The following is a 12,382-nucleotide window of genomic DNA, read 5'->3' as shown; positions in this document are numbered from 1 at the left end:
TTAATGTATATTAATCATCTTACATATTCCTGTTCTTCACTCTATAGGCATCCTCTCACGAGGCACCAGTAAATGTAGGGGTTTTGTGCTTAACTGGGACAATTATTAATTATAGCAGCAAGTCACAAAACTTATTCTTTTGATGGCTATTAGAATCAACCTTGCAGGATAACTCAAACAACGCACACACGCAGATACTAATACACAACAATACATTTATTAATACAAAAAATGTGCATAAACATAACAGATCTTATAGAGGGGGTTAGCAGTATACCAAAGGTATATATTCAATCACGAAGAGTTACAAACCAAGAGGGACATACATTCCATATATCATTCATTTAGACCATTTTGTAAATGAACTTTGTTACAACTTGTACATTAGATACTCAAAAGCAAGTACATGACTCATAGGAATTAAATTGCTATCAACTCAGGTTGAGGTAACAATTGAATTCTCGAGCTGTAATGCAGAAAGTTGAATACTCATCCGCTCTATGGGGATTCAGATCTCCCGCGGATGCAAAGAAGCAGTGGCAGGCTGTTGCCGTGTCCAATCGGTGCTCTCTGGCCTGGTGCAAGGCAGTGCTGGTTCGACTTGAGAGAAGGAGAAGGAGGGAGAGATTTCTGCTGAGGTGCGCTGCTGATGCTCTCTGAAGACCTGTGTTGGCTGAAACTAGCAGAGTTTGCACACAGAAAAGTCACACTCTTTAGACAGGAATAAGACCGGTTCGTTCCCGATGTAGCGCGAGTCCTGAATACTGATATTCAGCTGTCCACAGTTCCAACCGTAGTTCACTCGTTGATCAGGTGAGCATTCGCGGTGGGTTCACGAGGCTTGCTGCTGGGCTAACCTCGGGTGGATCCTTTGGTTACACGCTGGCAACCTCCATTCTCAACTCTTAGAACAAGGAAAAGTCCTGGCACTGGGACACACTGGCCATTACGTGACTGTCTGAGCCAAGTCTGAGGATGTCCAGGAGGAGCTGGAGTTGTACCTGGAGGAACTATGGTCGCTCATTGGTTGAAAGTTCGTTGGGCATTCAAGAATCATTTCGTGACTTACTGCTACAATTAACAATTGTCCCGGGAAATGCACAAACCCCTACAGTTATTGGTGCCCCGTGTGAGGATGAGTAACCATGAACTCTGACCTTGGGGTTGTAAACCACTTGGGATGAGACTCTCCCTTGGAATCTCCCAGACAGCAAGGCACCAGCGATGACCATTCACGTGTCTCAGCTTTGGGAGTTGTTCCTTATCAGAACACACTGTCAGCTAGAAAAACACCTTAAATGTGAACCAAATGGAATCGCCTCTCTGTGTCCAGCACCACTTGAGATGAGGGAGAGAGAGACTGGCAAGGGAGCAGCAAACTTAATTCCTGTATTTTAATAAACCTTGCCGCTACAACGGTCTCTCTCCTGAGTGAATGCGCTGGTGGGTTTTTAAGTCACTTGACAGACAAAACTCTTCCCAAACTGACTGCAGCTGAACGTTCTCTCTCCTGTGTGAATGTGCTGGTGGGTTTTTAAGCCACCTGACCGACTAAAACTCTTCCCACACTGTCTGCAGCTGAATGGTCTCTCTCCTGTGTGAATGCGCTGGTGGGCTATTAAGGTACTTGACTGACTAAAACTCTTCCCACACTGACTGCAGCTGAACAGTCTCTCTCCTGTGTGAATGCGCTGGTGGGTTTTTAAGTTACTTGACTGACTAAAACTCTTCCCACACTGACTGCAGGTGAACGGTCTCTCTGCCGTGTGAATGCGCTGGTGGGTTTTTAAGTTATTTGATTGACTAAAACTCTTCCCACACTGACTGCAGCTGAATGGTCTCTCTCCTGTGTGACTGCACTGGTGGTCTATTAAGTTACTTGACTGACTAAAACTCTTCCCACACTGACTGCAGCTGAACAGTCTCTCTCCTATGTGAATGCGCTGGTGGGTTTTTAAGTTACTTGATTGACTAAAACTCTTCCCACACTGACTGCAGCTGAATGGTCTCTCGCCTGTGTGAATGGGGTGATGCCTTTTTAAGTGACTTGCCTGACTAAAACTCTTCCCACACTGACTGCAGCTGAAAGGTCTCTCTCCTGTGTGAATGCGCTGGTGGTCTATTAAGTTACTTGACTTACTAAAACTCTTCCCACAATGACTGCAGCTGAAAGGTCTCTCTGCTGTGTGAAGGTGCTGGTAGGGTTTTGAAATGCTAGACTGACAGAAAAGCTGCTCCTCCCCGTGCCATAATGGCAGTTTGTCCACTCCATCTGAGCAAGGCCTTGAGTGATTCTTCCTCATCCTCTGATCGTGCTGGAGTCTCTTATTCTGCAAATGCTCCATGGAATGGCCTTGCTCTGTGTGCTGAAACAGAGCTGTGTTTTCTCCACCGTGACCTTCAGTGTGCTGCTCAGCAGTGTGAATCATCTGGGGCTCCTTCTCCAGCCCTCTGACACTTAAGCCGTCCAGTTCATTCAGCTGTTTCTCTCTTTGCCCAAGAACAGACATCCTCTCCCATTCATTAAAACTTTCAACAATTTTCTCAGTAACCAGATTATTAAACCTGTGTGTAAACTCAACAGAATCTAAGGGATCATATGATTGTTTTAGACTGTGCAATGACAGTCTCTCCACTTGAACAGAACAAGGCCTAATTCTTATCAAGCCCTGTAGGAGCTGCTGTTGCTCCTCCCTGTACTGACTCTTCTCAGTGTGCTGTGACTCAGTACTTTTCTCTTTACCAGACACATCAGTCTGCTTCTCTGCAGGGTCAATCAACTTGGGATCCATATCCTGCTCTGTAAGATATAAAACATCCAGTTTTTTACTGTGCTCTTGTACAGAGACGCAGCCAAGTTCATTACAACTTTGTGTAATATTGATTGTGTCCAGATTATTCATCTTCTCTGTAAAATCATCACATACTAAGAGCCCAGGTGGCTCACTCTCAGGCTCTGTCTTCATCATGGGCACAGAGTCCAGATCCTTGACACTCTGTCTGCTGTCTGTGTGCTGCTCACTAAGTGCCTCTTTCCCTTCTGCGGCAGTGAGCTCTGTCTCCTGCATCAGACTGGAGCTCCAGTCCTCCTTCCTGTGCTGCTGTTCAAGAAGAGCCCTTTCCCCAGCATCGGAGAGAACACTGGCCTCTGAGCCTGTAAACAAAGGACAAGAAGACACGACCTTTATAAGAATAAACTTTATTTTATAGTTTTATACCTATAAAGAAGTGGCTTCTCAAAGCATTTTACAGAATGCCAACAACAAAAAATACACAAAATTTGCACGATGAGAATACACAGTTAGAGGAGACAGTAGACAGTGGTACTAAGTACAGTAGGAGCAGAGGGGTACAGAACAGTTAAATAAAGGCTTTTCTGAAGAAAAAGTTTTTGAGTCTGGATTTGGAGTTTAGAGAAGGTGACTCTCCGATATCCTTAGGGAGAGAGTTCCAGAGCTTGGGGGGATAACAGGTGAAGGCCATGTCACCCATACAATGTAGACAGGCTTGGGGGACAGTAAGGAGAGCAGAATTAGAAGAGCGAAGGTTGTGAGGTGGGGAGTAGGGTGATAACTCAGACAGGTACCGAGCCATGGAGAGTCTTATAGGTGAGCAGGAGGACTGTTAGGTCGATATGAAACTTGACAGGAAGCCAGTGCAAGGACTCCAGGATAGGAGTAACGTGATCATTTGTACTAGACCTGGTCAGGATTCTGGCTGCTGAATTTTGGACATACTGGAGTTTGTTCAATGGGGATTTAGAATCCCCAGAGAGTAGAGCGTTACAGTAGTCGATTCAAGATTAGACAACACTTTTCAGCCACAGTTAGTGATAACATAGGGCGTTGTCAAGCAATATTTATGAGGTGAATGAAAGATGTTCTGACAACATGCTGCACATGTGGGTCGAAGGTCAAATATCATCCACAAGTTTTTCAATTTAGACTGAAGCTCAAGTACAAGACCATCTACAGATAGAGTTACACATTGGTTTTACAAAGTTGATGGGTGGTGCCAATAAGCATGACTTCAGTCTTGTCACAGTTAAATGAAGGACATTTTGAGTCATCCAAGTTTTTATATCGGGGATACAAATAAATAGAATAGAGACAGCCACATCAGTGTCAGGTTTGATATGGATGTATATTTGAGTATCATCAGCATAGTAGTGATAGCTGAGGCCATGTGATCTTAAAAGCTTTAAACTACACACACGCATACAAGTACACTCACAATCAATTCGGGTTGTTTAAACATAGTGGAATAAGTGGGTATAAGGGCGTGTTCTGATTTAGCTTCGTCAGAAACCTAACTACCATGTAAAAAGTCTACTGTAATAATATCACAATTACATTACATTTACATTAACAGTGCACTGAGAGAGAGAGGGGTTCATACAGACACACTGACTGCACACTACAGGACATTAACACTGCACTGAGAGAGAGGGGTTAATACTACGCTGGGCAAATGTTCCGAGGTCAAATGCTTCCAGCACGGGGGTACCTTTAAAGCGGAGATGACGGCACCGAAATTTTTTGGCGCGCCTTCTCTTTAAAGCCCTGGCCAAATATGAAGACAGTACGTACAGTTATAATTCAAACAGAATTAAAAACTACACATCCCAGTTACCATGGTGGTGCTTGTGATCATTGCGTTTAACCAACGAAACAGGGCGAAAAATCAGTCACATGACTTTGGGGCAGAGTTTCGAAAGCTTAACCTATCAGCAACAAAGCGAAATTTACACGATAGGCTACCTCAAACTGTCAGTTACACGACTGTGTATGTCGCTTAAGCCACTCCTATTTGGCATTTTAGTTATGGAGGTGAGAAGACGCCCCCCCCCCCCCCCTCTGGGTGTCTGATTTGCCGCCATCTTTAACTGTTCACTGTCCGAATCGTAGTAGCTACGCGTATGAAATGAAGTTAATCCCAGCTACAAAACATATATTTTTGTGGTAAGAGGGTGCAAAACATCAGTATTTACTGCTATTAATTACTGTACGATTTATAGTTGAAATATGAGCCTAGATATAAAGTTAAAATCTCGATAAAGCAATGTAGGAAATAGAGAAAATAAATCCTTTCTGACATCTAAAATCAGTTTCGATCAAGGTCTCTAAAACGAACAAGAAAAAGAGGATTTTCGGAGGGCAATTACGCTGTGTTTATATAGAATAACTGATTTAGGAGCAATCTAATTTCTTGTTCGTATAAAACAGTGAAATGTCAGCTGCAAAAGATCGCACCAGAAACGGCACTCTCTCTGCCTGTCATAGACGTTCAGGAAAGGCTGAATGAAGTCATGTCAAGTACAATAATTCGGTGATCAATAATAACAGTTGTAGGACAAGAAACAAAAGATAGTGAAAACTTAAGGCTAAAACTCAAATTCATTCTACAAATTAATGCAAATGAAAATTCAGGACGTTTAAGTGCTAGAGGTGTAAAAAATACAAAAATGCACATGGGCAAAAAGTTTTAGAAATGGAGCAGGTGTTGCTTTGAAATAAGCAAACAGAAAAAAAGCCATGACTACAGTGCAGAAGAGGGATGCAGGAACACTTGCTTAGATATACAAAAAAATCACAAAAAGGTGTATGTTACAAAAGAACATGCAAACATGTTCATCATGTATATGAACATGTACATCAATTTCCCTTCGCGATCAATAAAGTCTTATCTATAAACATGAAACAGAGTGAGGAATCAGAAAATTATCATGCATAAAAAACAGCAATTCTGTCAGTGAGCCCTAAATGAATTAATAGCAACCATGGTTTCATGGAGGGCTTCTCAGATAGTTGGGCATTCAGGTAGATTGGCAGGTGAAAGGATCTGTAAACATATTTTGTTAAAGCAAGTCAGTTTTTTCCACAACACATAAAATACATTTTTCCAAGTTTAGCCTTTGTCACTAATGAAACCACTAAAGAAAGACATAAATATAGGAATCTTAAGATTTTTTTTATTCAATGTTGGTAGCAGGATGAACTGTCAGGTTGAGCTAAGTGTATATTTTGTCGCAGAGTTGCTGCAAGATGTTAACAGTGAAAAAAGGTATTTAGAAATGAGTTATTTCAAGAAGAACATTTTCAGAATAATTGCAAATCTAGCAGGATAGAGAAAGCACAGAAAACAGGCAGTTAGATTGATCAGATTAGTATGAAAAGTCATTTAGCAAAGGGAATGAGAAGAGTGACAAACTAGTATACTTTAGATCTTTTTTTCTGAACCAGGGAAAATCTGATCATGTTTCTCTAATTTCTGAACCAGGGAAAATCTGATCATGTTTCTCTATAACAATAATAAAAAACTTTATTTTATATATCACCATTAAAGGTGGCATCTCAAAGCAATACAGTAGATATAAAAACAGATAAAAGGACCACAGATTACAAAGTAAATACATATAAGAAAGACAAGCAGTTAGAGGTGCTACCAAAATTAGAAAACGAAGCAGATACAGACACTAAGTCTTCTGAAAAGAAAGGTTCTGAGGTTAGATTTAAATGCATTTAGGGTACGTGACTGATATCAAATACAAATTGAGAGCTCTGGGGTGCAGCTAGAGAAGACCCTGTCACCCACAGAATGTAGATGTTCTTGAGGACAGCTAATAGACCAGAGTCAGACGGACAAAGGTGGGGAGTAGACAGATAATAAGCCATATACTGTAGGTACTGAATGAGGATAAGGATTTTGAAGTTGACTCGAAACCTGATAGGTAACCAGTGCAAGGACTTGAAAACAGGTGTAATGCATCCCTGATAGGATTTTTGCTGTCATATTCTGAACATATTGAAGATTGCTCAGTGTGGATTTAATTTCCCCAGTGAACAGGATGTGCATTTATTAATTCTAGAAAAAAAAGCCTTTCTTGATTTCTCTAGTTCTTAGTTTCTCTAGTTCCTTTAAAATAAACTATTATTCTACAATGCAGAGTATTACATGGCCAGTATGTGTTGGCTGAGTTATTGCAGGATAAAAGACTAGAGATGTTGGTAAGAAGAAGATAATTTGGGGAAAGCTGAGGAATACACTGATAACAAGCACACTTCCTAATGGAGTTAGGCATACTTTTGATGAAGATGATGAAGTTAACAGACTGTATGTTTACATAGATACTGAAATGAGGATTGTATTTTAGATTTTGTGTAGTTGCTGGCATTGAACTGTGTGTTGGATGCACATGAATTGAAGGAATGGGCAAACATAGCTGATGCAGATCCACAGAGCCAGCATATTAAGATGTTTATAATTAGAGGCAATTTGTTTAAATAACTAGGTATGGATACTGATGTGCAAGAGAGGTGGAAAGGCTGTTTCCTTAAGCCAGCACTATAAAATATTTTATTCTCAGTGAGATGCTACCATTTCATAATGGGTTTCTAACACTGTGTATAGTTCCATCCACACAGTGCCTTTACTTCCATCCATTTCTAATCTCTTTATCCAGTACAGAGGATTTGGAGCCTATCCCAGTAAGCAACGGACACAAGGCAGAATACACCCTGGACATAGCGCCAGTCCATCACAGGACAGACAGACACAAACACACACACACACCAGGGCCAGTTTTCCCATAAACCAATTAACTTACCAGTATGTTTTGGAGTGCGAGAGGGAGTCATATCACACATATGGAGAAAAACCATGTAACCCAGAGAGAACATGTAAACCCCACACACAGGAATACATTTTATTATTCATAAACAGTTAACATTGTTAGCAAAATATTTTGAATTATATTTAACCCTATTTTTTCTTTAGTTTTGTATTTAACTTATTATATGATAGTCAGACTTAATGTATATTTGAACAATGAAAAAATATTTTTACAAGATGCGGGGGAAAGTGCAACAACTTATTACAGTGCTAAATTTAATATTATTGATTGCTAATAGTTTATGCTAACACCTAACTTTCTTAATTAGATGTATTTAAAACAGTGAACTAAGTGTAACATACTATTCAGAAATACAATCGAGAATAGTTTTGTGGTGTTTGTATGGATGAAACGTTTCTAAAATGTATAACGTAACAAAATTAAAGACGATTAAAATCTGTAATCTTTCCACTTGTAATGTCATTAGACAGAACAAGAAGTTTCTGCTTTGTCTAAGGATGGTATCAAAAAGTAGTCTAAGTGGTGAGAAAGCTGTGCTTAACGATAATTAAGTGACTTAAAAGTAAAAAGAGATGCTTCATATTGCTTGATTGATTTTAAAAACTAAGTTATAAATGCAGACGCGATCGCTGCCATAAGCGCTCCAGGCAGCAGAACGTTCGTTCTGTACTGCTGCGCTCTGCGCCTCCTCCCTCTCTCGGTGCCGCGCCCCTCTCTGACGGAGCGCAGTGGGCGGTACGCTATTTTCAGAGCCTCTGATTGGGAAAAAAAGACCTGCTGATCAGTTTCACACACCAGGAAGAGAAAAGAATGGGATTTTTTCTCTTTGAAACGTGTGTTGTCTTTATGAAATTCGTGTATTTTAAACGTTTAATTAAGAAGTAAAAACCTTACAGCGTACACAAAGATTCTGAGCTGATCACGAGGAAGAAAAATCACCTATTTTTCGCGCATAAAAAGTGGTTTTTAACTCTCGAAACCTGTTTTTATATGTTTTTTTAAAGTCGTGCAATGTCTAAGTTAAGCAGGAACACATCATTATATCTCATTTTTTATTTATTTTTTAAAAATTTTAAAAATCGTTTGCCCAGCCTATTAATACAGACACACTGACTGGACATTACAGTACTTTAAAACTGCACAGAGAGAGGCGGGTTAATACATACACAATGACTGGACACTACAGTACATGAACACTGCACTGAGAGAGAGGGGTTAATACAGACACACTGACTGGACACTCCAGTACATTAACACTGCACTGAGAGAGAGAGGGGTTCATACAGACACACTGACTGGACACTCCAGTACATGAACACTGACCTGAGAGAGAGAGGGGTTCATACTGACTGGACACTCCAGTACATGAACACTGCACTGAGAGATAGGGGTGAATACAGACAGACTGAATGGACGTAACAGCATGTAAACACTGCACTGAGAAGAGAGGGATTAATACAGACACAGTGACTGCACATTACAGTACTTTAAAACTGCACAGAGAGAGGCGGGTTAATCCATACACAATAACCGGACACAACAGGAAAAAGACTGCACTGAAAGAGGGCTACACACAGGCACTGCGACTGGACAATACAGCACATTAACACTGCAATCAGAGAAAGGGGTTAATAGACACACACTGACTGACTGGACACTACAGCACATTAACATTGCAATCAGAGAAAGGGATTAATACAGACACACTGACTGCACATTACATTACTTTAAAACTGCACAGAGAGAGGCAGGTTAATACAGACACTGACTGGACACTGCAGGACATAAAGACTGCACTGAGAGAGAGGGGTGAATACAGACACAGTAACTGGACACTACAGCACATTAACACTGCACTGAAAGAGGGGTTAACACAGACTGACTGGACACTATAGGACATTAACACTGCAATCAAAGAAAGGGGTTAATACAGACACACTGACTGCACACTACAGGTCATTAACACTGCATTGAGAAAGAGAGGGATTAATAGAGACACACTGCACATTACAGTAATTTAAACTGCACAGAGTCATGTTAATACAGACACACTTACTGCACAGTACAGTACATAAACAATGCACTTAGAGACAGAGGGGTTAATACAGACACACTGGATTAATATTCCAGAGGAGTTAAAACAGACACAGACCCTGGACGACAGTAATACTTAAACCAATTAAATAATGTCTATATACACAATCATTAGTATACTTATAAAATTTAGACCAATACAACGTAAATACAATATTTATAAATGATGTTTCCTAATGACGTTGGAGTACAAATTGATTCAAAAGTGAAACAATTGTTGAATGTGAACGAGGTGTTTTCAGCACCGTAACCGGACAAAACAGTTCAGTTTCCAATAAAGAATCCCGTTGCTACATCACACGTCTGTCCCACGTCACTCAGCATCTCTCCACTATACTCTCACCAGTGAGGAAAGTTTGATGACGGTTTGATACTTTGTTAGAACGCGTACTGATAATGAGAAGGTTTACTATTGTGAGATGTTTTTTTTTAAATAAAGTTTGTTGTTTAAAAAATCTCACCATTGAGTTAGTTATAGACACTGGTTTTTAACAAACACACACTCTGACTTCATACAAGTCACCACACTGACCTGAGAGCTGCAGTTCCGTGTCCATTTCTTCTTTTATTTCTGCAGTGACTTCACAGAGAAGCGTGTGTCCAACACGATCTGTCTGTCCCTGATCTCCTCCTGCTCCCGACTCCTTCTCGCACAGCTGCAATCTCACCTTCAGGCTCTCGTTCTCCTTCTTCAGCTGCGCCATTTCACTCCCGACACTGTCCTCCACACACTGTGTGATTTTAATCACGGCCCGTCTCACCAGAGTTTGGACGCTGCGGAGTTTGTCTTGAAACTCGTCATCAGAGTCAGAAATTCTGTTTCCAAAAACTTCTGACATTTCATACACAATCGATTTGAGCAAAACCTGCATGAACGAGTCAAGCTGGGTTTGCAGATTTAACAAGCACTCCGCCATCCTTCTTCAGAGTCGATCAGAAACAAAGGCTGACTTGCGATGTTTAAACAGAACTGCTTCTTTATTTTTATTCTTCACAGATTCTGTTGTCAGGGCTGTGCTCTGTTCAAGCATAAACACAGTTGACAAGATGCTACGTTTTCAGAAACTGAAGTTATTAAAAAAAACAACTTTCTTCTTTATAGAAAAGAAATCATTCAAGCACCCACAGTACGCTGTGTAGCGCCGTGTGATGACGTCAGTCGTTAGCGCGGCCGCGGCTTCAAAACAACCGAGAAGCGGAGCTGAGAAAGAGGAGTTTCTGCAGACGGATATAAACGTCACTGCACCTCCTAGCGCCACCTAGTCAAGAGGAGTGCGACTTGCACCGTTCGTAAGTGTGAATTTTGTGAAACGGAACAGATTTATTGTTTTGCCCTACCACAACGAAAACGTCTCCCTTTGCAGGTTTTTGGTTAAAGAAAAAAATGCTGTCATATTCTTCCCAGCTGGCAGTATTTATTCTGCATCATAAGCAAAATTTGTATTTCATATTTCGCAAATTGTATGCATTTCTCGAAAAACACGTTGTCCCAAGAAAGGAAATAAATACTTCCATTAACAAAATCAAGCCATATGTGATTGTCCTTAATGATACATTCTGTATGACAAGACAGGAAGAAACGCACCTCAGGATTCCAGACACAGGATCTCCTGTTTATTGAGAGAAGTTTTAACCATCTGTCAGTTTTCATGTCCAAGGAGCTCAATTTGCATTCCATGTACAACAGCGTGTCCTCTACACCCGCCACTGAAGCACAGCACAGGCTCAGCATCTTGACATCTCCCTAACAGAGACACGCAGAGACCTTTTGGTGGGCAGTGGCTCAAAAGGGGAGAAGAGACAATTTCTGGAGCAGGATTTGTTAAGTTGGAGTATTCTGGACACAAATCAGTGCCCGCTTGTATTTCTGTGTTTTTTTTAATTTTACAAAAAGTTTAAATGTGACTTTTAAGGCATTATAATTCACAACCTTGGCAAAAAATGGTTGTCCATAATTGTTGATTATGTTTGATTAACAGTAAAAATATGACAACCCCTCTACTGAGCATATACTTTATTTTCCTGATGTAACAGATCTTAACAAGAGGGCAAAGTAAATAAAATAATTAGCATCTAATTACATGCAATACCAAATGCAATCTCTTTCCATCTTAAGAGCAAGGGTTCACATGATACATCAATTCAATTTTTTTTCCCAAAAAAGTGTGTATTGTGGGACAAATAATCAGGAAGTCGCTATAAATTATCATCTGGTACCAATTTATTTATGTATATCAGAATCAATGATGCTCCAGGAGATGCTGGAACTCACAATCTCAACATGACTCTGCTGTATAAGTATGCTGACCTATTGTGCCACCGGAGCAGCATGAGTCCCTCTCCTCACACAGACTGACGCTGCACAAACAGGGTGAAACAAGCAGGGTTTTGGCTGTAGATCCATCTCTACATGAGGGAAGGGGAGAGTAATACAGCAAGGAAAAGACAGGAGAAGACACTGAAAGAAATGTGCTCACTGCAAAGGAGGAAGGAAAGATGTGGTCAGACACATAAAACAGATTGGTGCATAATTTGAAGTGACTTTTTTATTGTCAATCAGCACACGGATTTCCCTTCATCTGTCTTCCTGTGGAGGACATGACGGGAAAGGGAGAGAACATGAGGCTCATGTACAGGGGGATCATGAGGTGTGTC

At 40.7% G+C, this 12,382-nt stretch overlaps 1 pseudogene; it reads right to left on the bottom strand.

The window, feature by feature from the left end:
- Nucleotides 1-201: 201 nt before the first annotated feature.
- Nucleotides 202-10,862, bottom strand: LOC138242786 (uncharacterized; annotated as a pseudogene).
- Between the last annotated feature and the right edge of the window lie 1,520 nt (nt 10,863-12,382).

The sequence above is a fragment of the Lepisosteus oculatus genome, chromosome 14 (genome assembly GCF_040954835.1).
Source record: "Lepisosteus oculatus isolate fLepOcu1 chromosome 14, fLepOcu1.hap2, whole genome shotgun sequence".
In the NCBI taxonomy this organism is placed as follows: Eukaryota; Metazoa; Chordata; class Actinopteri; order Semionotiformes; family Lepisosteidae; genus Lepisosteus; species Lepisosteus oculatus.
The sequence above is the reverse complement of the archived record's forward strand: the minus strand, read 5'-3'. Positions and strand labels throughout refer to the sequence as shown.